General features: G+C 32.1%; 2 protein-coding genes across 2 annotated transcripts in view; both read left to right on the top strand.

The window, feature by feature from the left end:
- Positions 1-23724, top strand: part of LOC149425297 (uncharacterized) — a 45942-nt gene that overhangs the window by 7708 nt on the left and 14510 nt on the right. The window lies entirely within an intron of this gene.
- LOC149425296 (protein rolling stone-like) overlaps positions 12784-23724 on the top strand; it is a 51238-nt gene continuing 40297 nt past the window's right edge. Inside the window, exon 1 of the mRNA XM_089651067.1 lies at positions 12784-12985. The gene's annotated coding sequence lies outside the window, so the exon portion shown is untranslated. The remainder of the gene's footprint in view (positions 12986-23724) is intronic.

Below are 23724 nucleotides of genomic sequence, written 5' to 3'. Positions count from 1 at the left end.
GCGAAAACTGAAAAGGGTAAATTTTTTTACGTTTTTTGGTATTTTTTACAAAGATCCGAAAGTCAGCCGATGTCGAAACCTTTTTTTCACTGGGCCTAGGTCACGTATTACATAACAAAAATCATAACTACCCTATTTGAAGCAAGATGTTTAAATTGACTATACAACGGTAACTTTTTTTTTTCTTTATTCATAACAATATATTTGAATACAGTTTTTTACATGCTTTTCGACTACCACACTAGACACATGTCTGTATTATGGTAGTCGAAATCTGTGTATAATTATATAAATGCAATACATGATTAATTTGTTAATATATTATTTTGTGAAATGTAATGTATTTGTGAAATAGGTAATACTTTAACTGAAAATAAGAAAGGGATGAAAATAAAGATACATTAAGTAATTATTTTAAAAAGAAATTTTAAACAGAATTTAAATGAAGAGAAAATAATAATAAAGCAAATGAACTTAATTTAATCATGTCAGGCATTCTTTAAAATAGTTCCTTCCCTTCATAAATAACTCATTCTGAATATGTAATATTAGGTAGATTGAATCTTGTAAAAATAAAGATACAAATAAAAATAAGGTAGGATACAAATAAAAATAATAGATAATGTTAGGAATAATAGAAATAAAAATAAGAATAATCGCAGTAGCGTAATATAAAGTTTTTGTTGAAAGTTGAAATTTTTACTCGAGAAATATGAAAAAATAAGAACCGTTTTAAGATGAAAGGCATTCTTTATAATATTTCCTTCCCTAAGCAAATAACCAGTTCTGCACACTAATGGCATAAAAATACTCAGTAAGTTGAACATTTTAGGCGCTATATAAGAGAACTGTCGCTAGCAATACTATTGATAGCAATAATACAATGTACACGTACACGTCCCGGTTGTCGCAAATTTAATTTTACACATCATGGCGGGCTGTCGTTTGAAGTTTGTTAGGTAAACCCTCTCAGCCTCAGAGGACAGATTCATGGGTGCACCGAGAATGTGCAAAAAGGCTCGCAGCGCCGATCTGTCAGCGCTAACTTTGATGTGCCGTATAAATTATATTATATTATAAAACACAATGACATTGTAAATATCGTGAAACAAAAATTTATATGGGCGGCACCTCTCGTCATCTAATAAATTCATTTATAAAACAAATTTTAAAAAAAATTATGCTTTATCATCATTAAAATTTTGATTGCATTCGAGTCGAGAAGTGGAAGATTTATTTTTGTTTATTTATTTATTTAACTTAACTTTAGAAAATATATATTATATCAATATTTACAGATTTTTTTACAACAGACACAAAATTATTACATGTGCGTTACACTGTGATAATAAATAATAAAAGATTTTCCTTACCGTAGAGAGACGATCTTGTATTTGGTGAGTGCTCAAATAATAAAGTCATGTAAGTAATAAAATACTGTAAATAATAATAAAAATACATTAATAATGATAAAATAAAAACAAGAACATAAGAAAAGAAAAAGGCAAGTTTTATCAATAATAGAAAAAGAAGATTTTTAAAAATAATAACAAATAAGGAATCTTATAGTAAGTGGTTTTAGGATTTTTTTTTAAATTCTCTACAATCCTCTACACCAACTCTCCATCCCCACTACCCTCAGTCTCAGAACATACCTCAGTTGGGGATGTAATAGTCCCATTTTCTATTAGGAGCAGTTGGAATTGCGGTATTCACATTAAAAAGATGATTTAATTTTTAGTGAAGCTCTTAGACATTTGTTTTCAACAAGTTTATTAATTAACTTTATTTAGACAGTTAAATACTGTCGAACCTGTATTTATTTTTAATAAATTATTTAGTTCAAAAGGTAGTGAGTTTTTAACATGTGCCAATTTTACATTCAATGAAACAAAGTCTGATTTCATTATTAATATCAGGTGTGTAAAAACAAATCAAATTTCATCATTGAAAAAAAAACATTTCTGGTATCGGATACATCAGTTACATTCCGTCACGTTTTTTACATATAATAGTTATGTTACTACTACCCAGTAACAATCCTTAGTATTTATTAAGCGATATATATTATGGTAGATAGTTAGTCCGAAATATTCGGCACTGAAAAAAAATCCCGACTTTTCTTATCTGGTATAAGTAGAAACGTAAAACGTAAAAGAAACGGAATGGGAAGCATAAAAATGGGAAGCATAAAAATGGGAAGCATAAAAATGATAAAAAACATGAACAAACTTTGGCGAAAATTTCCATAATACTGAGTGTGGGTAGTAGCTCACGAAGAATTGTATGAATTGGAACCCTGCACAGGCACTGCCCGAGTGTGGGTAATAGTTTACAAAGAATTGTATGAATTGGAACCCTACGCAGGCGCTGCCCGAGTGTAGGTAATAGTTTACAAAGAATTGTATGAATTGGAACCCTACGCAGGCGCTGCCCGAGTGTAGGTAATAGTTTACAAAGAATTGTATGAATTGGAACCCTACGCAGGCGCTGCCCGAGTGTAGGTAATAGTTTACAAAGAATTGTATGAATTGGAACCCTACGCAGGCGCTGCCCGAGTGTAGGTAATAGTTTACAAAGAATTGTATGAATTGGAACCCTACGCAGGCGCTGCCCGAGTGTAGGTAATAGTTTACAAAGAATTGTATGAATTGGAACCCTACGCAGGCGCTGCCCGAGTGTAGGTAATAGTTTACAAAGAATTGTATGAATTGGAACCCTACGCAGGCGCTGCCCGAGTGTAGGTAATAGTTTACAAAGAATTGTATGAATTGGAACCCTACGCAGGCGCTGCCCGAGTGTAGGTAATAGTTTACAAAGAATTGTATGAATTGGAACCCTACGCAGGCGCTGCCCGAGTGTAGGTAATAGTTTACAAAGAATTGTATGAATTGGAACCCTACGCAGGCGCTGCCCGAGTGTAGGTAATAGTTTACAAAGAATTGTATGAATTGGAACCCTACGCAGGCGCTGCCCGAGTGTAGGTAATAGTTTACAAAGAATTGTATGAATTGGAACCCTACGCAGGCGCTGCCCGAGTGTAGGTAATAGTTTACAAAGAATTGTATGAATTGGAACCCTACGCAGGCGCTGCCCGAGTGTAGGTAATAGTTTACAAAGAATTGTATGAATTGGAACCCTACGCAGGCGCTGCCCGAGTGTAGGTAATAGTTTACAAAGAATTGTATGAATTGGAACCCTACGCAGGCGCTGCCCGAGTGTAGGTAATAGTTTACAAAGAATTGTATGAATTGGAACCCTACGCAGGCGCTGCCCGAGTGTAGGTAATAGTTTACAAAGAATTGTATGAATTGGAACCCTACGCAGGCGCTGCCCGAGTGTAGGTAATAGTTTACAAAGAATTGTATGAATTGGAACCCTACGCAGGCGCTGCCCGAGTGTAGGTAATAGTTTACAAAGAATTGTATGAATTGGAACCCTACGCAGGCGCTGCCCGAGTGTAGGTAATAGTTTACAAAGAATAAAAGTTTAATAGAATATAGAAGATATTTTAATAATTTATTTTTGAAGTTACATTGAAGCAATGAATTTAAAGAAATAATGTTTCGATGTATAAATTTATTATGACACAAACATTACCGAAGTAACACGTCGTAAACCCTTCATAAAAATGTTTAACAACTTCATATTTCTGTTTACTTACATCTTAGGTGGTCATGAATAAAAATGAAATTAGGTTTACAGTGTGACGTATGTAAATCAATACGTCTACCGTTTAACCCCCTATAGACCACTCAATTAGGTTGGTTCAACCGCCGTGTGTAACCTTCGAGTGTTCGTGCAGACAAAGCGATGCTGATTCAAATTCAAATTGTTCCTCTCGGGAACACGCGCAGCATGCCTCCTATTTTATCAAATCTGCGATCGTTCTAGTAACATCGTTAACCATTAGCATGAAAATAAATAGACAAACGTGTGCAAAAATGACTCGCGGAACGAAAACAATTCAGTCGTATGATGCCACTAAAATAATAAAAATGTACCTTTTGAGGTTTCATTCGTTGCATCCTTTTCCATAAGTTTGAACTGCTCCAAAGGATCACAAAAGCTTCGTTCCTGATATCTCTATCAGAGTACATCTTGCTTTTAATATCCCATAAGCAAGTTAGATCTTCATATCTTATCTGATATAAGATATGAAGATCAAACTTCACGATCATTAATTAGTCATACATGTCATTTTATTTATTTTTATACGATAAATCTACTCTCGAAAACAACTACGCACGACGGTTCCCTAGGCAGACTGAATAAAGTTAGAGCTCAACCACGCTACAGACGATTCAACTTTGTTGGCAGTTGAGTGGTTGAAAGGTGGTTTAATGCTCAGGCGGTACAACCTTTCAACTGGATAGCCACACCCCTTTATAAAACCCCTGATACGTATTGTAAAACATATAATATATTATATTGATAGTGTATATTCAAAATGCTTATTTTTTATGTGAATACCATACAAAAGTTCCATACAACTGCTCCACCGTCCGGGTTGTGAGGCTAAAGGTAGGTGGGAGGGGAAGGAGGTGGGGAAGAGGAGGAACGCTTCAACCCAGACGAAAACGACTTTTAAGTAAAATACGTATTTCGGCCAATGGCCTAATAATACGAATGTAAATGCTTATCCAAAACACGCAAGTAGATTTCTATTTTAGAATATTGACGCGGCGTGCGTTGTTAAACAGACGTACCGAGCACTCAACTTGGGCGGTACTTCGGTTCGCGGGCTTTTATTTTCGCGCGCAAAAATAAAATTTCATAATATACACTGTTCATTCCAACCGTGAAAATATCCCTTGCTTACATAATAATATTTACCTACCAATTTTATTTTTTAATACGTAAGAAAGATTAGGTCAGTTGTTTCTCAGAATTTGAACAATTTCAAAATTATTAAAATTAAAATTTTAAAAGTTCTATTAAAATTCTGTTATTATTCCATTATGGGCCTTTTGTTACTCATTAACTTGTTCTGAACTAGAAGTGGATACTATTCTGTGAATTTACAAAAAGCTGTATGTGTTCTCTACCACCTACTCTCACCCCTATTCCCTACCCCTTGCCAGTACTCCACTACCTCCCCTTCTATTTCACCTTACCCCGCCCCTTCCCACTACCCCCTCCCATTCCCCTTCCCTACCCCCATCCCTTACATTTCCCTATCCCATCCTATTTTGTCGTACAACTCTTATCTTGCAGGAATTAGGGGAAAACATTAACACATAGCAAGGTTAAATAATGAACTTTCAAGGTAGATTATACACTATATTTGGGAATGAAAAACATTATTGTTATTTCTCAGTATCCGTACTTAGGTACCTATCTAATAAGGAACGTACTTTAAAACCAATATTAGTGGATTGCCTAATGTTTTTTTAGCGAACCCCAACATAAATACATTAAAAATGTACTTTCTGTTGTTCCGTTCACACGATACTCATCGCGCTGAGTCACGAGAACTAACAAGTAAGGCCCGGTATATTTAAAGCTACGCTTGGTTGGAATGTCGAGCTTAGCGAGAGTTGGGAAATATTCCATATATAGGTCGAAAGCCTAGATATTATTAATATTATACGTGTTGTATTTGATTTCAATAGAGGATTTTTTTTAAAATTTTCAATGTAAAACCTAATTACTGTCTAAGTGAGTGGTACTTTTTTGCTCTCTACTGTCATCGGGAGATCGCGATCTTCCAAAATGGATGATTTTTTTATAAGGTTCCCCACTTCAATAGCCATAGTGCCAATCGTCGTGGATTGAATTTTAAATAATATTTGTTTACTGGAGTCAACGCACTATTCATGAAACTATGACGAACAAACCGCTGAATACACTGTCAAAACGTTGAAATACAATTCTTATAATACCTTACTAGACTATTTGTCTATTTTAGTTTGATTATCAATTAATAACATCAAGATCCCTCACGGCTCGATGAACATAATAGTCCATACTGATAAAATTATGAACTATTCTTACGTATATTTCGGTGAGATGGAAGTATGTAATTAACCATGTAAGCGTCACATTTGATATTTTTCCTGCTATCGCCACGGTCTCTAAAAAGGGAACTATCTGCGGCCAAGAATTAAGCGGCCGACTTAGCCCGCCTAAATTTGATCGAGGAATGTCGCAAATAGCGAGGTTACGGACTGACTGATATACCGGGTACATTGATGGAAGGCCCATACATTTTATTTTTCCCTTTTGCTAGTTGGGAGCGGTTCATCGCGTTGTGCGGGCGTGTGGACGGAACCATTGATTCATAGTTATGCATTGACCCGCTTAAAATACACAAAAGTGGTCTTTGCGGTAAAAATGACCTTAATTGGAAAATACTTCCTAATCCACTGACTACCGCGCAACCGATTAACACTGGTGTCATTGACCTCCGTAGAGACGTGTTTACTTTGTATTTTACGCAACGGACGGACGGACGAACGGAATCGTTTTAGACAACAATATGACTAAAAGTCTTTATTAGAAATTTCAACATTTTCTCATAAGCAACAAAATAGCGATAGGCCCTCTAGTAATTTCTATATCAATACAATAAACATACTCCTTGAACCAAATGTATGCACAGGCGTGTTTGAATAAATATTTATCTAAACATATATACCTTTGCCGAAAATTATATAACCTTCCATTATTTTTACTGACGTTACCAGGTTGTAGTCACAATGGTAAAGAGTACCTACGTACGTTATATTATGTTGTCATGACAAACAGAATACTACGGACAAACTTCAAGGTTGTCATGTCAGTTAGACAACAAATTCTTTACTTAACCTCCAAAATACTGACCCGAGACAGTTGAACTGTTTTATGTTTAACTAATTATTGTTTTGTCAATGGCATTATATAGAGTGATTAAAATTACATATAATTTTTTTTAAATACAGGTTATTAAATAATCATTTTTATAAATCGAGGGATGACGCTCTCCTTTGTCGAGGGGTGAGGCTCTCGATTGGCAATCCGGAGAAGGTGGGTTATAATCCCGGCGTGCGCAAGTAAATACTATTTGTGTTATTTCAAAATTTATTAATTTAAAATAATATTAGGTTTATTTACGGCACCTTTGAATATAGTGTCAGTATCGCCCCGGTGTAAGACCACCATTTAAAATTGAAACGTTGCTTAAAATGGCTTTAGCCGTGTTTGATGACCAGATTTGGAGAGCCAGGTACTTCCTCCTTTCCTCTCCCTCATCTTCTTCCCCTCCCCACTACCTTTAGCCTCAGAACAGATGAGACCGTTTTGCGGTATTTACATATTTAAAATAAAGAATTTGTTATTAAGAGGAAGCTACAAGCCAAAAGTATACCAAGAATATACAAAAATTTGTATATTCTTGGTATACCTTATATTGTAAATAATAGGCAAAGATATTAGAAGAACGAGATATGCTATGTTGGCCGCCGGACCGTAGCCGGAGTACTACCTAATTAGGGTACTTTGAACGGTATCGGGACGTGTACGCACAGAAATCTGTTCTATGTATTAGTGCGGCTACCTTAGCGCAAGCGAAGGTGTGCAGTAGTATTGGTGAACAAAACCGGCGACACTCGGCAAAACAATTCCACTCAGTACGAACTGCGCATAGCACATCTCGTTCTTCTAATATCTTTGATAATAGGCATTAAAATCGCTTGACAAACGGCGAGGCGTCTAAAGACGTTCGATTTCAAGCACAAAACTGTTTATTTATTTATTTTGTGAACAATTTTATAAGACAGCAAAAAATTTAATCGAATGAAACTGTCAAACATAATCTTAGCTATAATACTGAATTTTTTTAAAGTTGTTTCCGTTACGCGTTCATACATTTCTATTGAAAAAATATATTTTTCAATAGTTTACATTTATATTTTTTATTTAGTAATTTATAATTTTATTTGTATTCTACTCAAGCGAAACGATAGAAAAACCTTCAATTTATTTGAAGCATATTTTTGGTATTCATAATGTACACCAATTCGTTATAAAGATTAATAAAAATAGTGATTTAGCATTAAGCTTCACCTTGAAGTGTAGAAATGGGCAGAGATGTGCAAAATGGGTACCCAAAACCATTTGAAATGCAAAATGGAAATGGGTCAAAACTTTTCCATTTGAAAATGCAAAATGCAAAATGGTTTTTAGAAAAGCATTTCAAATGCAAAATGCAAAATACCTATTTTCAAAATGCATTGAAAATGCAAAATGGTTTCTCAGGTCAAACAATCAAAATTATTATAGAATTTTTAAACAATTTAGTCATTTAATAATGGACATCAATGTAGAACAAACATATTACATGATGGTAAATCCAAAAACACCACGACTACAGATTATGAGACCACAAAATATTTGCGCGGGACTAATGTTGCCAACGTAAAAACATAGAAACTGCTATCTAACATTTAATATTACAGCGTCATGGCCCCATGTTCAGTATCTGAATCAGTATTTTTTGTAATGGTATCACTCAATTGCCAGGGCTTCTATCAGGGAGCAACTTGACAAATGTAAATTATCTCTCATAGCGAGATTGAGGACCGACAGATATTTGGGGCTTATGAAAAAAGATGAGTGGAGATAGTAGGAAGAATGTTGCAAAAAAGCATTTAAAATGGGAAATGCATTGAGAAAAGCATTTAAAATGCAAAATGGTTTTTAGAAAAGCATTTAAAATGCAAAATGGAAAATACCCATTTTGCATTTTGCATTTCCATTTGAAATGGATTTATTTGAAATAAAGCACATCTCTGGAAATGGGGGATGGATTAATCTTCCCAATTACTATTTAGCAGCTAAATTTAGGGTAAAATTATGGCATATTTGACGATTCAATATTTTTATGTTCATACCGCACAAGAGTCTCAACTGCTTCCAACCGTTTGGAGCCACCCCCAATCAAGATATGATGTGAGTCTGATGGTAATATGGAGTGGAATGAATGGGTAAGAGGCAGTTGGGGATGTACCTGGCTATTTTGGCTTATTGCCCAGGTTGAGTGTTTATGTTGGGAAGTGGAGTATTCAATTAGTTATGTTTTTTTTTAAAGTTTCAATGAAACACTTTTTGAATTATTTGTAAGTAACAATGTGTACAGGAGATAACTTACTGACATAAAATACTGCTAATTTATTAAAAATCTGGTTAAATTATTAAACGGGATTTTAGGCCTTTAACGAATGAATTGTCAGGTTTCCTAATAAACTGTCGGTAAAACACGAACATGTTATTAGGATGTCAGAATTCTTATATTAACTAAGAAAAAGTCACTTGCATGAACACGTGTTCCGATAAATTCCGAATAGACTTATATTTTATTATGAAATGGATTTCAAGCACGTTTTTTACAGGCTTTCAATAAATCAGCCATACTCATTTTTCTCCGTGTACCTAATTACTTAATATTATTTATTTAATCAAATATTTCTCCATCCCCATTTTATTTGGTGATGCATCTGTTGCTTGTTGAGACTCAAAACCTTTTCTCTAACGTTAAAAATAGAAACTAAACAAAATTAAGAAATTCCGATAATAATTTAATTGTAATAATATAAAAGGAAACAGATTACAATTTTTTTTTCTGTGAAAAGGGGATATCCTGATTACAAATGAAGGATGTTATGATGTGTACAGGAAAATAATGGGATATAAACAGGAAAAACGATTTACCAAACAACATTATTCATGAATAATATCATTCGTTTTTTTTTATACAGACGTCATAACTTTAATAACATTAAAATCAGCGGTTTTCTACCAAAAAATTTATGATCACAAAATAGCAAAAATTGTGGTTGAATAAAATACTCTTTATTACAGCATGATCCCTTAAAACATTAAATTTATTAACAAATATGTTCGTCGATTTTCAAAAAATCATCTTGATTAGATTTTCGCTTAGAATCCTATTTGTAACCGTGCTCATCATCTGAATTTTTATTTATTTACTATGCTTACCTTGATATTTTTTACCAAATCTCATTTCAATCTTTAGGGCACAATTGTGAGGTAGAAATGCTGCCTTGTTCTGTCGATATTTCAATGGAAGATGCTCCGGGAACTTGCGTCATTGATCCCTTTGAAATCGGTGCATTCGGGAAAAAGTTGACAGTATTTGTCATATGAGATGTAGTCTTTTCTACGACTCATTCTTATGTTCAACAGCTTGGGTGTGGAATGATTTGCCGGGCTCTGTGTTTCCTCTCTTCTACCGCATTTGTATCTTCAAGATCTTTGCCTCTCCTCTAAAAGACCCTGTACACAGCATCCCCAAATTTTCAAGCCTGATTGAAACAGGTTTTATTTAGGAAAAACTTTCAGTCATTTATTCCATATTTTTAAATTAAAAACAAGAAAATTTTCATATTCACCAGCTATATTCCGCACACAATTCACAAATTCAAATACATAGTTAATCAGCAGTCACTAGATTCTACCTTCTGCTTACTTAATAATGAAAAAATCGAAGTAAAACATTTAAATTATGTAGGTAGGTACTTAGATAATAAATATAACATTTTTATTTTTTTACTTACAGTTAATAATATTGGGGGTGCAAAATAAATACCAAAAAAATAGCAAAAGAATTTTTCATCGTAGTTAAATCATAATATTTATTTATTAATTACTTAAGTAATATTACCAACTCAATATACTTATTAATTATAAAATACTCAATTTACACATTATTATCTGCTTAATTCACTATTTATTATAATATTTACTTATTACTATCTAATTAAATTAGTATAATTATTTACTTATTACTAGCTAATTAATTTAGTATAATTATTACTTATAATTATTTACTTACTACCATATAATTAATTTAGTACACCTTAATTTACTTATAATTATTTTCTGCTTAATTTATAATTATTATTTAATTTGTTTTCCGACTTTATGTCCGGGTTAAATCTTCCCCACAGGAAAACTAAACCCTTCCACACACTTTTCCACAAATGATCACCTAGTCAATCCACATTATGCAAGTGCATTATATGAGCATAATAAATCAAAAGAGATTAAATGGGAAAATAACTCACCGACTCCAGATATTTTCATATCATAGGGTTCGGCTCGGTAGAACTTCTAATTGGACCTATAAATCGTACTGATCGCTCAATATAAATATTTAAAAAATCTTTCGTTATCCTACATGTATTTAAAATGACTGATTTTTGCATTTTTATGTATAGATTCTTTGACAAATCTAATAATAATTATTATTATTTAGAGACTCTTTATTACTTACTAGAAAATGGGTGGGGAGAGGAAACATTTATATAACCTTATTTTAAATATAACATAACATTAACAAAAGTAGAAACTTAACATAACTTTAACTGTGTCCGAAAACTTCAGCAGTGATCGTAACCACGACTTGTTCAAGATACCACACGACAGAACAGAGTACTCTTTGAACAATTTAAAAACTTTTTTGAAGAAAAATAAACATTCTTTGTAAATAGATGATGAGTTTGTCGTATAATAATAACTAGACATCGGATTATATGCATTTGCATATTTGCAAATGCAAATGCATATAACTCTCTAATTACGACGTTAATGCATATTTCAGCCTTTTTTCCCAAATCGTGCATATTTCGTTTAATAGCGGGAGGTATCATCTACGTATAGGGAGCTAGGTGACGATGACACGTAGGGCACGAGCGCGGTGGCTGACTGACTGAAACGGATTGTTATGCATAAATCACCTTACAAAAGCTATACCGATTGACAGTTCTGAGGCCATTGCAATTCATTCAAGCAAGCAAGCATTTGAAGAAGCATTCCATTGAACAGAATATCGCCCTCATCTCAACACATTTCCACAAGTTACCAGATACCATAAAAAAATTGGAAACAAAAAACCTTCCTCTAATTAAAGCAATAGAAATACTGGAAACAATGAACGAATTCGCCAACGCCCTTCCTAATTCAATATCAGAAAAGATTCGTAAAAAGTTAAACTCTATTTTGCTTAAAAACCCGAGTCTTGAAGATATGAAGAACATTAATGCCTACATCAACGGCACAGGTCATAACCCTGCCTAAACAGATATCTCCAGAAATGGCGCCAAATTTTAAATTTTGTCCAATGACGTCAGTTGACGTAGAGAGGTCGTTTTCGGCGTACAAATTAATACTGGGTGACAAACGTCACAAATTTGAGCTCGAAATTTTGGAAAAATACTTAGTTGTATATTGTCACAAAAACTATGCATAATTTTAAGAATATTTCGCTGTTTTTGTACGGTCTTTAATTAATATATATAAAAAAATAACTTTTTTTTTTGATTTTGACTGTGCATATTTTGGGCAAATCAAGAGTTTTTAGTGCATATTTCGGCCTTTTTTAGTGCATATTTGCATGCATATTTTGGCACTTTGTTAGTGCATATAATCCGATGTCTAATAATAACAAATAAAATAAAAACATTGATCAAAACAAAGTATCAGCCAATCTTGCATTCAAGTACAGACATATCATATATTTATAACCCTTCATAAAGTTCTTGATAACAGATAAAAACTTAAATATAACACGATAGCAGCTGCTGACTCTTGTGTAGGTACCTGATACACCAGCCATACCTGTCATGTTAGCCTCCAGGTAAACACCGAACTGTGACTCAGCACAGTTCTAGTAAGAAGCGTCCTCCGTATTACCACGCGAATTACCACTGGTCTTGTTGTCCGCCGGTGATTCCGTCTATGTCGATAGCCTCCAGAGTAGACGCTTGAATACTTGAATCACTGATTCAGTTTGCCGCCAAGCGTCGCGGTGGAAACTCGCGTGTTAAACTAACTAGAAAAGAGTTAACAGTTGATTGTGTTTAAACCAATGTTAAAAATCAGTCAAAATTAGTTAAGTTTGAGTTGTTTTGTGCTTTGTGTTTTGAAGTAATATATATATATTTTGGAAGTTTTCAAGCAAAATAATTGGATTATTCTAAAAAAGGTAAAGAAAAATTATTTTTTAACCATTCTGTTTTTGGCTTTGATGTGATATTTTGATTTGGTTAGATAATTTACTAAACCTATTATGCCTATATTTTATATTGTATCTTATGAAGTTATATCATAACTTCTTTGAATCGTGGCTATTTTTTATGGAGTGAAAGAAAAGACTTATAAATCCTAACAAAGGGAGAAAAACAACATTATTAAAAAATTAAATCTGTTAATTTTATTGTTATGATCATGACATTCTATAATGATGTGCATGACATTTTAAAATTCAAAAATACACAAATCTTCAATATATAATGAATAAATTTATAAAAATAATGATCAGCATAGACGTCTTCAAAGCAGTTGATTGGGGTTCAATTATTTTCTTTACATATTAATTTTTTAAATTTATTTTATTTTATCTTTTAATTCTGCACGGAGAAAAATGAGTATTGCTATTTTTTAAAGAATATAGAAAGAAATCTTAAAACTATTAGTAATCTTGTTAAAACGGGATTGCAGGCCGTTTCCCGATAAGCTTTTAATGAATTTCTAATAAATCGTAACACATGTTCGTGCTCCTACATTTGCCTTGAAATACATAATGACGAAATGCGAAAAAATTAGTTTTTTTTAATGTATATTTGTTCCAATATTGTGACAATACATTTGTATTTTACTAAAAGTTTATTCAGAAACCTATCTATTTGTTCGTTAAGGATCTGCAATCCCGTTTATAACAGGATTTCCAATAATTTGAAGAGATTCTTAACAAATTAGCAATACTCATTTATTCCGCGTGTATCCAGGGATTTTTCACGCTTTTTTTGCTAGTAGCAAACAATTTTCTTAAGACATTTATACCACATTTACATTTAAGGCGATGCACTACGTAGTAATGCAAAATCATGTGTTTTGGTTTTAAATTTGGTCGCCTAGAAATGTTTCAGATGCTTTAATTAGATACTGCGAGTAGAATACATCTTGGCCTTTGAAATAATCTAGTATTTTTTAGATAAATCTGTGCTTATAAGTCTTTTTATAAACCCAGAAAAAAATAATGTGGCAAATTAAGTTATTTATAAAATGATCGGAAAAAAAAATTATGCCTGAACATCCACAAAATAAAATAAAAGGCAAAATATAAATAATGCTGCAAACCCAATGATGATAGAAAAATACAATTTTGTCCCTCACCATTTTAATATGCCGATGTTTTCACTGTTAACCTGATGTATACATTTTTCGTACGTTAATATCGTTACTACCTGCATTAATAAATGTATATTCTACTTAATCCTAGTAAGGATAATTTTTCTTTTGTATCTTTGTTTCATTGTGTTGTTTTGTTCTGTAAGCAAATTTGCTTTTAAGTTAATTTTGCAACTAAGCTCTGCCCCCGTAAATAATCTAGATAATAATATGCAATAAATGAATTATGTAGTTACCCAAAGATAGCACGGTAATATTTTTTAAAGATAATAAAAAAACTCGTACAGGTAATCCAATGAGATGATTTACTTAACTTCAAACAAAAACTTTTCCGTAATACATAAAATAAGGAAAAGTCATTGTAAAATGTACAAAAACCAATGCTGAATAACCTATCCATTATGACACTTTATTTTTTATATAATGAAATGAAAGTGACCTCAGGATAGCTTTACAACTTTGTAACCTTTAACTTACACTTGTAACTTTGATTTACTACTAGTGGCTTATAACTAAGATTAATAACTTTTGACTTACAACTAAGACTCGTAACTGGTAACTTAAAAGTGTACATATTTTGTTTATGACCGATGGTTATTTACACAATACTGCTGTAATATGACTTACAACCATGGCGCTATTATACATTGAATGGAAGATCCTACTTATAAATCTAGACGAAATATGAAACAGAATAAGACACAGAAAAATTTAAAGATACCGGGACAATGTCTTTACCTACTCGACCATTTTTGTGGATCTCATATTTCAAATTCAGAACTAACAATATTATCTTGCAACCAATTTTTCCCATATTTTGAATGATTACAATGTTCCAAAGAATTGGTTTGTATCCTAGAAAGTGTCTTGGGTAAACTAATTCGATGTTTATTTATATGGGATACCTATTTACTTTGTCGAAATGAATATTCAATTTTTATTGGAACAACTTTTCTTTGAATATTTTTGAAGGTTATGCGTTATTAGTATTATTGTCTTCTTCAGTGATAAATTACATTGATCGATATAACCTTCAAAATAAGTTGTTTCTCGATAAATTTAAAATACATTTACATTTACAAAAAACATTTTGTTACACTTACTACGCTCGCTGCCAGATATAAAAAATATTGCAAAAAATTTTTTACATTAAAGTGGGAAAAAGATACTTCTTGTTTTTGTGTTTAATTCGTAGAACTCCATTTAATTTTATTAAATTTAATAATATAATTATTAAGTTCTGCAAGTATTTTTTTGGTATATTTACTGTGGTTTTAGCCACGTTTAGACGACTTATTAATATGATTCTATTTTACCCCCTCCCAATTTAAAATGATTTATTGCCGGTTAAACCAATTTACATTAAATTTAAAAAAATAAATAAAAAATGGTAAAAAGACGTTTGTCATTTATGTGAAGTAAATAAAATATTTTTATTTTTTATTACAACAATCTAAATAATGATAAAATTTTATTTGATTTACATATTTATATAATTTCACAATTTATTAATTTAAAATAATATTTAGTAAGTTTGTGTCACCTTTCAGAATAGTAGATATTTTCAGTAAAGATCACCATTCAGAATAGAAAAAACTACATGTATATCTTCGATACCTATAACAGTTTATAACCCAGCTCAGCACAGCATAAATTTTACAATTAATTTGTTAATCTAATTAATCTTAAACGAATGGTGCACTTGACATTTAACAATGATATGTTTATCATGTTCAATATGACCTGCAAAAAATGCAGTTTTTTTTAGATAAAACCATCCTTCTATCTTCCATACCGCAATATGCATATTTATTAATGCGATATTAATTTCAGATCCTGAAAAACCTCTAATTAATTTATTGATTATTGCAGCTGAATAAGTAGGAATTAGCATTATTTTGCAAATTATTCAACAGGTGTTTTGCAAATTCTTTCAGAAAATTAAATACACATTCATTTTTTGCTTAATTGTAATAATTAGACGAATCGAGACTTAGAGTTCTAAAGCATATATATTGTTAATTAAATAGAATCTATCCAATTTGCTGACAAATAATATTCCCTAAACTCAATACAACAACGGCACAATACCATTACACATACTCAGCCATTTAACAAACTTTTTCTACAGGTATCTGTTTTTCTGTACCTGTAGTATTCCAGACATTATTTAATGTTTACAACTTATAATAATAGTCCTTCTCTCAACATGAGTTCTTCTCAATTAATTAATTATCAATTAACATCAAGAAAAATTGTAACGGTGTACTTGCCTACATAATGGCAGCATCTGTGGACAGTTAGACTTCGCGTAATGTTGATTACTCCGACTTGACAGCTTGCAACGGTCGCAATGCTCTTGCGCTCTGGCGGAGTAAAAATGTACTATCAATCACGGCTACCATTTTGAAAAGATTAACCGGACACGGAACACACAAACAAATTTACAGACAGGCGAAATGCAAAGTGGTTGAGTCATTGGGGGACTTTAAATGATCCAATAAAGCATAGGGACTTCACTTACACGTAGATAGGAAAATATATTCATGAAAATTGTGCTTACGTTCACAATGCAATGGGTACCATAGAAAGACATACATTTAATTTTGTTAGCAATATTTCAAGTTATCTACAAGTAGTATGAATGCAAAAAAATATTATTAATCAAATTACTTAAATATACGGCTTAAAAACGTCTAAGGGAATATGGTCAGCTTTATTTGATAGCTGAACACATTAATTGATATTTTTAATTGGGTATTTTCACTGTTTAATAAAAAAATTCAAATTACGAAAATTACGTTTTTTTTTATTTTTATTTTTATAAAGACGAATAAATTTTCTATAACCATACAAAATGTGGCATTTTCTATTTGACTCCTTTTATCGTTTTTGACCGGTTCGTGTTTATTCATGAATTCGGAGGCGTTGACGTCACGCCGGGCGACGTTGGTGACAGCCATCTTAACAGACGTTATCTATGTCATAACGCGGTTGTGGCCAGTTGGAACCGTTTCGGAATATGTGGTTTTAGATCATTTTATAAATCTATAATTACGAATAAAAAAATATTAAAAATACACATTTCTAGGACAGTGATTAGAATCAGAGAAATAAGTTTTAAATCTTCCACATATTTTTTAACACATACACATAGTTTATGAAAATACCCCATTGGTATGCTAAATACCACTATACGAATACTACCAAGCGGGACGTTATTCTACAAAATTATTGACCAACAAGTACTAAGCACTAAATTTTGACTTTAGAACCAAACTTGTATTTACAACTTTGATTGACACCTGTTCCTCCTTATAACTTTTTAGATATATGGCAAATGTGTTGAAGTGTTTATAACTGTATTCGAGGGATATGGAAAAAATTTAGACGCGACTGTAGTCATAAAACAATAAATAGAAACACTAAACATTTTAAATGCACTTTGTCTAATAAATGTAAACGGATTGACGTATTTAAAGATTTACGTGTTTATTTCTGTAGTCCAACTTTACCAAAACTTCCTTCATATGTCTCCAGTTTTAAACACAAAAATATCCGCCTGCAGCAATATTTTTCACCAGGTTTTATGGCAGCTGAAGAATGCGCACATGCGTATAAATCAATGTCATTTTTTTGTTTTAATTACTTAATTAATTTGTTCCAAGGTAGTCAACGGTACATTGTCGTGCAGTAAATTTATGATTACTAATCATCAGATCAATATATTAAATAAAATTTTCACGTATAGCAAACCTTTTGTGCATACACCACTTTATTGAACATATTTTAAATATATAAAAAAACAAACCGGTTTCGGTTCACCCTGAACCTTCATCAGCGTTTTATAAAAACATATAAAACAAAAATAATTATATATTTCACAAAAAAATATACGATAAAAAATTTAATAATTTAATGTAGTTAGTTTGTTTGTTGTTTTTTAGTTGTTATTTTAGTTAGTTTGTTGGTGCGAAAGTGGGCTTCCTGGAAGGAGAGCTGAAGGCCTATACAAACATCTCACAACAGAAGCCACCTCAGGTCCAACCTCTACCTAACACCATACAAGACCTACCTGGAATTTGCGAAACACTAGCGGAAATGGAGGAGAGAAAATTACGTTCTAAGAATATTATAATGTTTAATGTACCTGAGTGCTCAACTGGTACTCAAACTGACTGCATGAGGGAGGATAAGAACAAAGTTTTGAGTATTCTAAGCAAAGTTGAAAATGTTGATACCTCTGAAATAAAAATGTTCCGTTTAGGTAAAAAAGAAATGGATAAAATACGTCCGATCAAGATTGAACTGTCAGATCAACATCAAGTGAAACTGGTTCTTCAAAAAAAGGCGATAGACTACAAAAATTTCAGTATTAAAACCAAAAAAGACTTAACATGGGTTCAGCGCCAAGAAATTCAAAATGTATGGAAGGAGTTAGAAAACCGGAAAAATAAGGGAGAAAATAATTTAACCATAAAATATATTAACAACTCACCTAAAATTATCAATGTTCAACCAAAAAACTCCAGCCATATAAACGCCTCATCTACTACCAGAACGTCAGGGGCATCAGAACAAAATTAAAGGAGTTCAGAGTAAATGCTCCATCTTTCTCAAATGATGTCATCATACTCACTGAAACATGGCTAACATCATCAATCTTCTCAGCGGAGCTAGGACTACATAGGCACCATGTCCACCGAGCAGACCGGAGTCAGAATACCAGCTCCAATACAAGAGGAGGTGGTGTCCTGATAGCGGTCCGCAAAAATATTACTTCGAAAGCACTCAAAATCAAAAATACTGATGTGGAACAATTGTTCGTATTGTTAAGTGGTGATTTCAAGAAAACTATTATTGGAACTGTTTATATTCCTCCTAATGCCAACATATCAATCTATAAAAAACACTGTGAAGATGTTGAGTTAGTAAAAACAAAATATCCAAATCATCAAATAATTATTTGCGGTGATTATAATTTACCTAATTGCAATTTCAACGTTTTAGACAGTAATTTTAATTCAATACCAGCAACCGCCTGCGAACGAGTAATTCTAGATATGTCTTTACTTTTTAATTTAACCCAATATAACCATGTACGTAATATTAATAATCGTGTTCTTGATCTAGTTTTGTCAAATGAAAGCAACGTTATTATAAATGAATCATTAGAGTCTATTCTTCCGATAGACAACCACCATCCCCCACTAGCAATACTTATCTCTTGTACTAAAGAAGGCAATCAAAATAATTCAATTCCTACGTATAACTTTAAAAATGCGAATTATCGGGACATAAATGATCGTCTCCACAAGGAAGATTGGTCATTTCTTAAGGAAGGCGACATTAATCAAAATATTGAATCTTTTTATTACTTGCTGGATTAAATTATTACAGATCTCATCCCACTCATTCATTTTAAAGAATCAAAATATCCGAGATGGTTCAACAAAGAACTTGTTCAATTAACTGCCCTTAAAAAAGTTTTACATAAGAAATATAAAGAAGACAGGTCTTTATCAAATTATATTGAATTTAAAAACGTTAGAAAAGATTGTAAAATCTTATCAAAAATGTGCTACAATTCTTTTATTAATAATGTTGAAACTTCAATAAATCATAATGTAAAGTATTTTTGGAACTATGCAAAATCAATGAAAAATAACAACTTTGGTATACCCGCCAACTTGGAATATGCAGGTAAAAAGGCCAAAGACATTAAAAGTATCGCTGACCTTTTTGCTGATTTTTTTAAAAGCGTTTATGAATGTGAGACACCAGTTTCTGCTAGTACAGTATCAAATTTTACTACTGATCATAATCTTAATTTATCTTTTATCCACATAGAATATAATGATATATTGACTGAACTAAAATTACTAGATCAAAGCAAAAGTGGTGGACCAGATAAAATACCTCCTGTATTTTTGAATAATTGTGCTACCAATCTGGCGTATCCTTTATATTTGCTGTTTAATCAGTCTTTACGAACAGGATGTTTTCCTACTAAATGGAAATTCAGCTTTCTTACGCCTATTTTTAAAAAAGGCGATAAACACGAGGTGATTAATTACAGACCGGTGTGCCTTTTATCAACAATTCCTAAAGTTTTTGAAAAAATTCTTCTTAAAAAAGTTATTTTCCGATTAAACCACGTCATTTCTCCTAAGCAACATGGTTTCTCTACTGGAAAATCTACCCTTACTAACTTGTTAACCTATCAAAACTATATATCTGATTCCATGTCTAGTAAATGTCAAGTTGACTCTATTTATACCGATTTTAGCAAGGCGTTCGATAAAGTCAATCATGAGTTATTGCTGAATAAACTCCATAAATTCGGTATAGGTGGTTCACTATATAAGTGGTTTAATAGTTACTTGACCGACAGATTACTGGCTGTTAAAATTGATGGCACATTTTCATACAAATTCACTGCTACGAGTGGTGTTCCCCAGGGATCACACTTAGGACCAATCCTGTTTTTATTATTTGTCAATGATGTATTGTATATTTTCAATGATGTTCAAGTGTTAATGTTTGCAGACGACCTGAAATTATTTAAAGCAATCAGAAACATTAACGATTGCCATATATTGTCAAATAACTTGTCAAGATTAATTATATGGTGTCGTGATAACCGCTTGCAACTTAACATAAGCAAATGTCAAATTATGAGGTTTCATCGAATAAAGTATCCAATATTTTTTGATTATTCCATTAACAACATGTCGTTAGTATCTGTCTCGGAAATTAATGACTTAGGTATTTGGTTTGACACGAAACTTAACTTTATCAAGCATATTGAAATAATAACCAATAAAGCTTTGAAAATGTTGGGATTTATTTTAAGGGTATCTAGTGATTTCAATAATGTAAATACTGTAAAAACATTATATATGTCACTAGTAAGGAGTCATGTAGAATACAATTCCACGGTTTGGTCCCCAAATTATGAGGTTCATTCACATGCGATTGAAAGAATCCAAAATAATTTTTTAAGATATGTAAATTTCAAAATGGGCATTCCTAGAGAAAACCTAAATTACGATAACTTACTTTGTTCATTAAATTTAATAAAATTATCTGATCGCAGAATTATTTCCGATTTAACCTGTTTGTATAAAATCATTAATTCAATGTTTGATACCCCTGATTTATTATATGTAATCTCTTTTCATACTCCAAGCAGGTCGGTTTCAAGACAGTACCTACCATATTATTGTAGCAATTCTATGTCAACGTCCCAATATCATACTCCTATGCGACGGATTCAACAGCTAGGAAACAAATACTCAGATGTTGTTGATATATTTAGTACATCAATTTCAATATATAAGCATACCCTATTGAAGTTTTTTTTTTCATCGAGTAGTGGAATATTTGAATAAAGGTATTTAATTTGATTTGACTAACATATAATAATTTTGTCAACTGAAATAGAAAAAAATATTTTGGATTTTTTATATGTTGTGCCTGCATTCTGTGTAGATCAAATCAAACTGAGTGATATTTTGACTTTATATTTATTTTTCTGCAATTGTTTTAATTGTCGTTTCCTGCTCTATTTTCATGTATAATTTCGTAAATATTTTTTATATATATGTATGTAAAAGCCTTAATAGGCGTGAAATAAAAAAAAAAAAAAAAAAAATAAATTTGACGTTGAAAAAATAAGGGAAGTTGTTAGGATCGGTGGGTGTGTTCCTTTCTTATATTGAGGTTCAAAGAAACAGTATACTAAACACTAAATAATCATCAAATCATAAAAAAATCTATTTTGGATTTTGGATCTGTCTATAATTCTCTGATTGATCGTAGCTCAGTTTCAATGAAATCTGATTTATTTTGAATTTAAGTGTCGTTTTCAAAATTGGAACTGATTGTATCAAGAATTCAGACAAGCGAAAACCTATCTATAATATAATATTTAGACAAAAATTATTTTAATTGTTGTTTTCAACATTGAAAATAATGAGCCAATATTCATACTATCCCATGATTTCGCACGGGTAACATTATTAATGAATATCTAACGACAGAATTTTTCGAGATTTTATTTGTGGGTCGTGCAGAAAACTCTTCGATAGTGTAAACTATTTAAAAAAAACTAATTATCATGATACTTTTCCGTAGGGGTTGTAAACCAAGAGGATTAAAAGCCACATAGTTCTCACATGTTGAGAACTACTCCTATATAATCATACTTAATCTCCTGTACATATCTTGAAGTGGCCCGACTCAAATATTTGATTAATTTAATAGTTTCCCATATCACCTCTCCAACACCTTTCTTGATTCATCCTATACGCGTCTATCTTTTCATTTCATTTCTGGAGGAGAGATAGTGCTTGTAATTAGTACAATTTCAACCGCTCAATAAGCAAGTCACAAGATACAAATTCAACGCCGCGCTAAGAGGAAGCTACAAGCCAAAAATGTGTATATTCTTGGTTTACCTTATATTATAGGAAATAGGCATTAAAATCGCTTGACAAACGTAGTCTAGAAACGATCGATTTCAAGCGCAAAACTGGTTTTTATTTATTTTGTAAATAGTTTTACAAGAATACAAAAAAGTTAATCAAGTAAAACTGTCACAGATTATCTTAGCCATAATACTGTATTTTTTAAAAGTTGTTTCATTAACGCGTTCATACATTTCTATATAAAAAAATTGTAGTTTACATTTATATTTTTTATTGAGTAATTTATTTATTTTTATTCTACTTAAGCGAAACGATAGGAAAACCTTCAATTTATCTGAAGCATATTTTTATTTGGTATTCATAATGTACCTACACCAATTCGTTATAAAGATTAATAAAAATAGTGATTTATCATTAAGCTTCGCCGCGCAAAAGAAGCAATTTGAACTCGCTGTGTAGTTTTAGTGAATATAAAAGGGAACAAGAGAATATCCACCACAAGGTAGCAGCATTACATAATTTCCATTCCTAAGTATCCTTCCTCTTTCATTTGGATACCGAAATTAAATTAACATCGCTGCCTGGATTGCAGTATCCAAGAGCTATAGAAACAGGTCATATAAAATGTTAACAAGCGCCTCAAAGAATAACCTAACCTAACATCTACTTATCTACTGCAGTCAGTCTAATTATATTCTTCTCTGTTGGGACTACGTCACAGACAACAGCTAGGTTTATCCTGACTAGTCATATCTAGATATGCCCTCGTAATGAGTGTGTTAGATATGCACGCAATATTGAGCTTGTTAGTGGCTATTATGAATTAAATACTATGTTAATTATAATTACACATGTATAATGTCTGTGGTTAGTAACTACTAGCGCCGATCTAGCCGCAACTTGACAATCAAGCGGGGGATTTCGACTGAATCAGCGTAAAAACCTCAGTTGTCAAAACGTGACTGAACCAAAACGCACGGCATCATAATAGTGTCAGTAAAAACATCAAGACAGGGACGGCTCGTGGGGAATATAGGTACATCATTCAATTACATACTGAGTATACATGTGCGAGCCGAACGAAAGGAACGAACTAACGAAG

Source organism: Hesperophylax consimilis, chromosome 3, assembly GCF_061612785.1.
Source record: "Hesperophylax consimilis isolate HC1 chromosome 3, BYU_Hcon_1.0, whole genome shotgun sequence".
NCBI lineage: Eukaryota > Metazoa > Arthropoda > Insecta > Trichoptera > Limnephilidae > Hesperophylax > Hesperophylax consimilis.
Note: the sequence above shows the minus strand (reverse complement) of the source record. Positions and strands in the feature narration are given on the sequence as shown.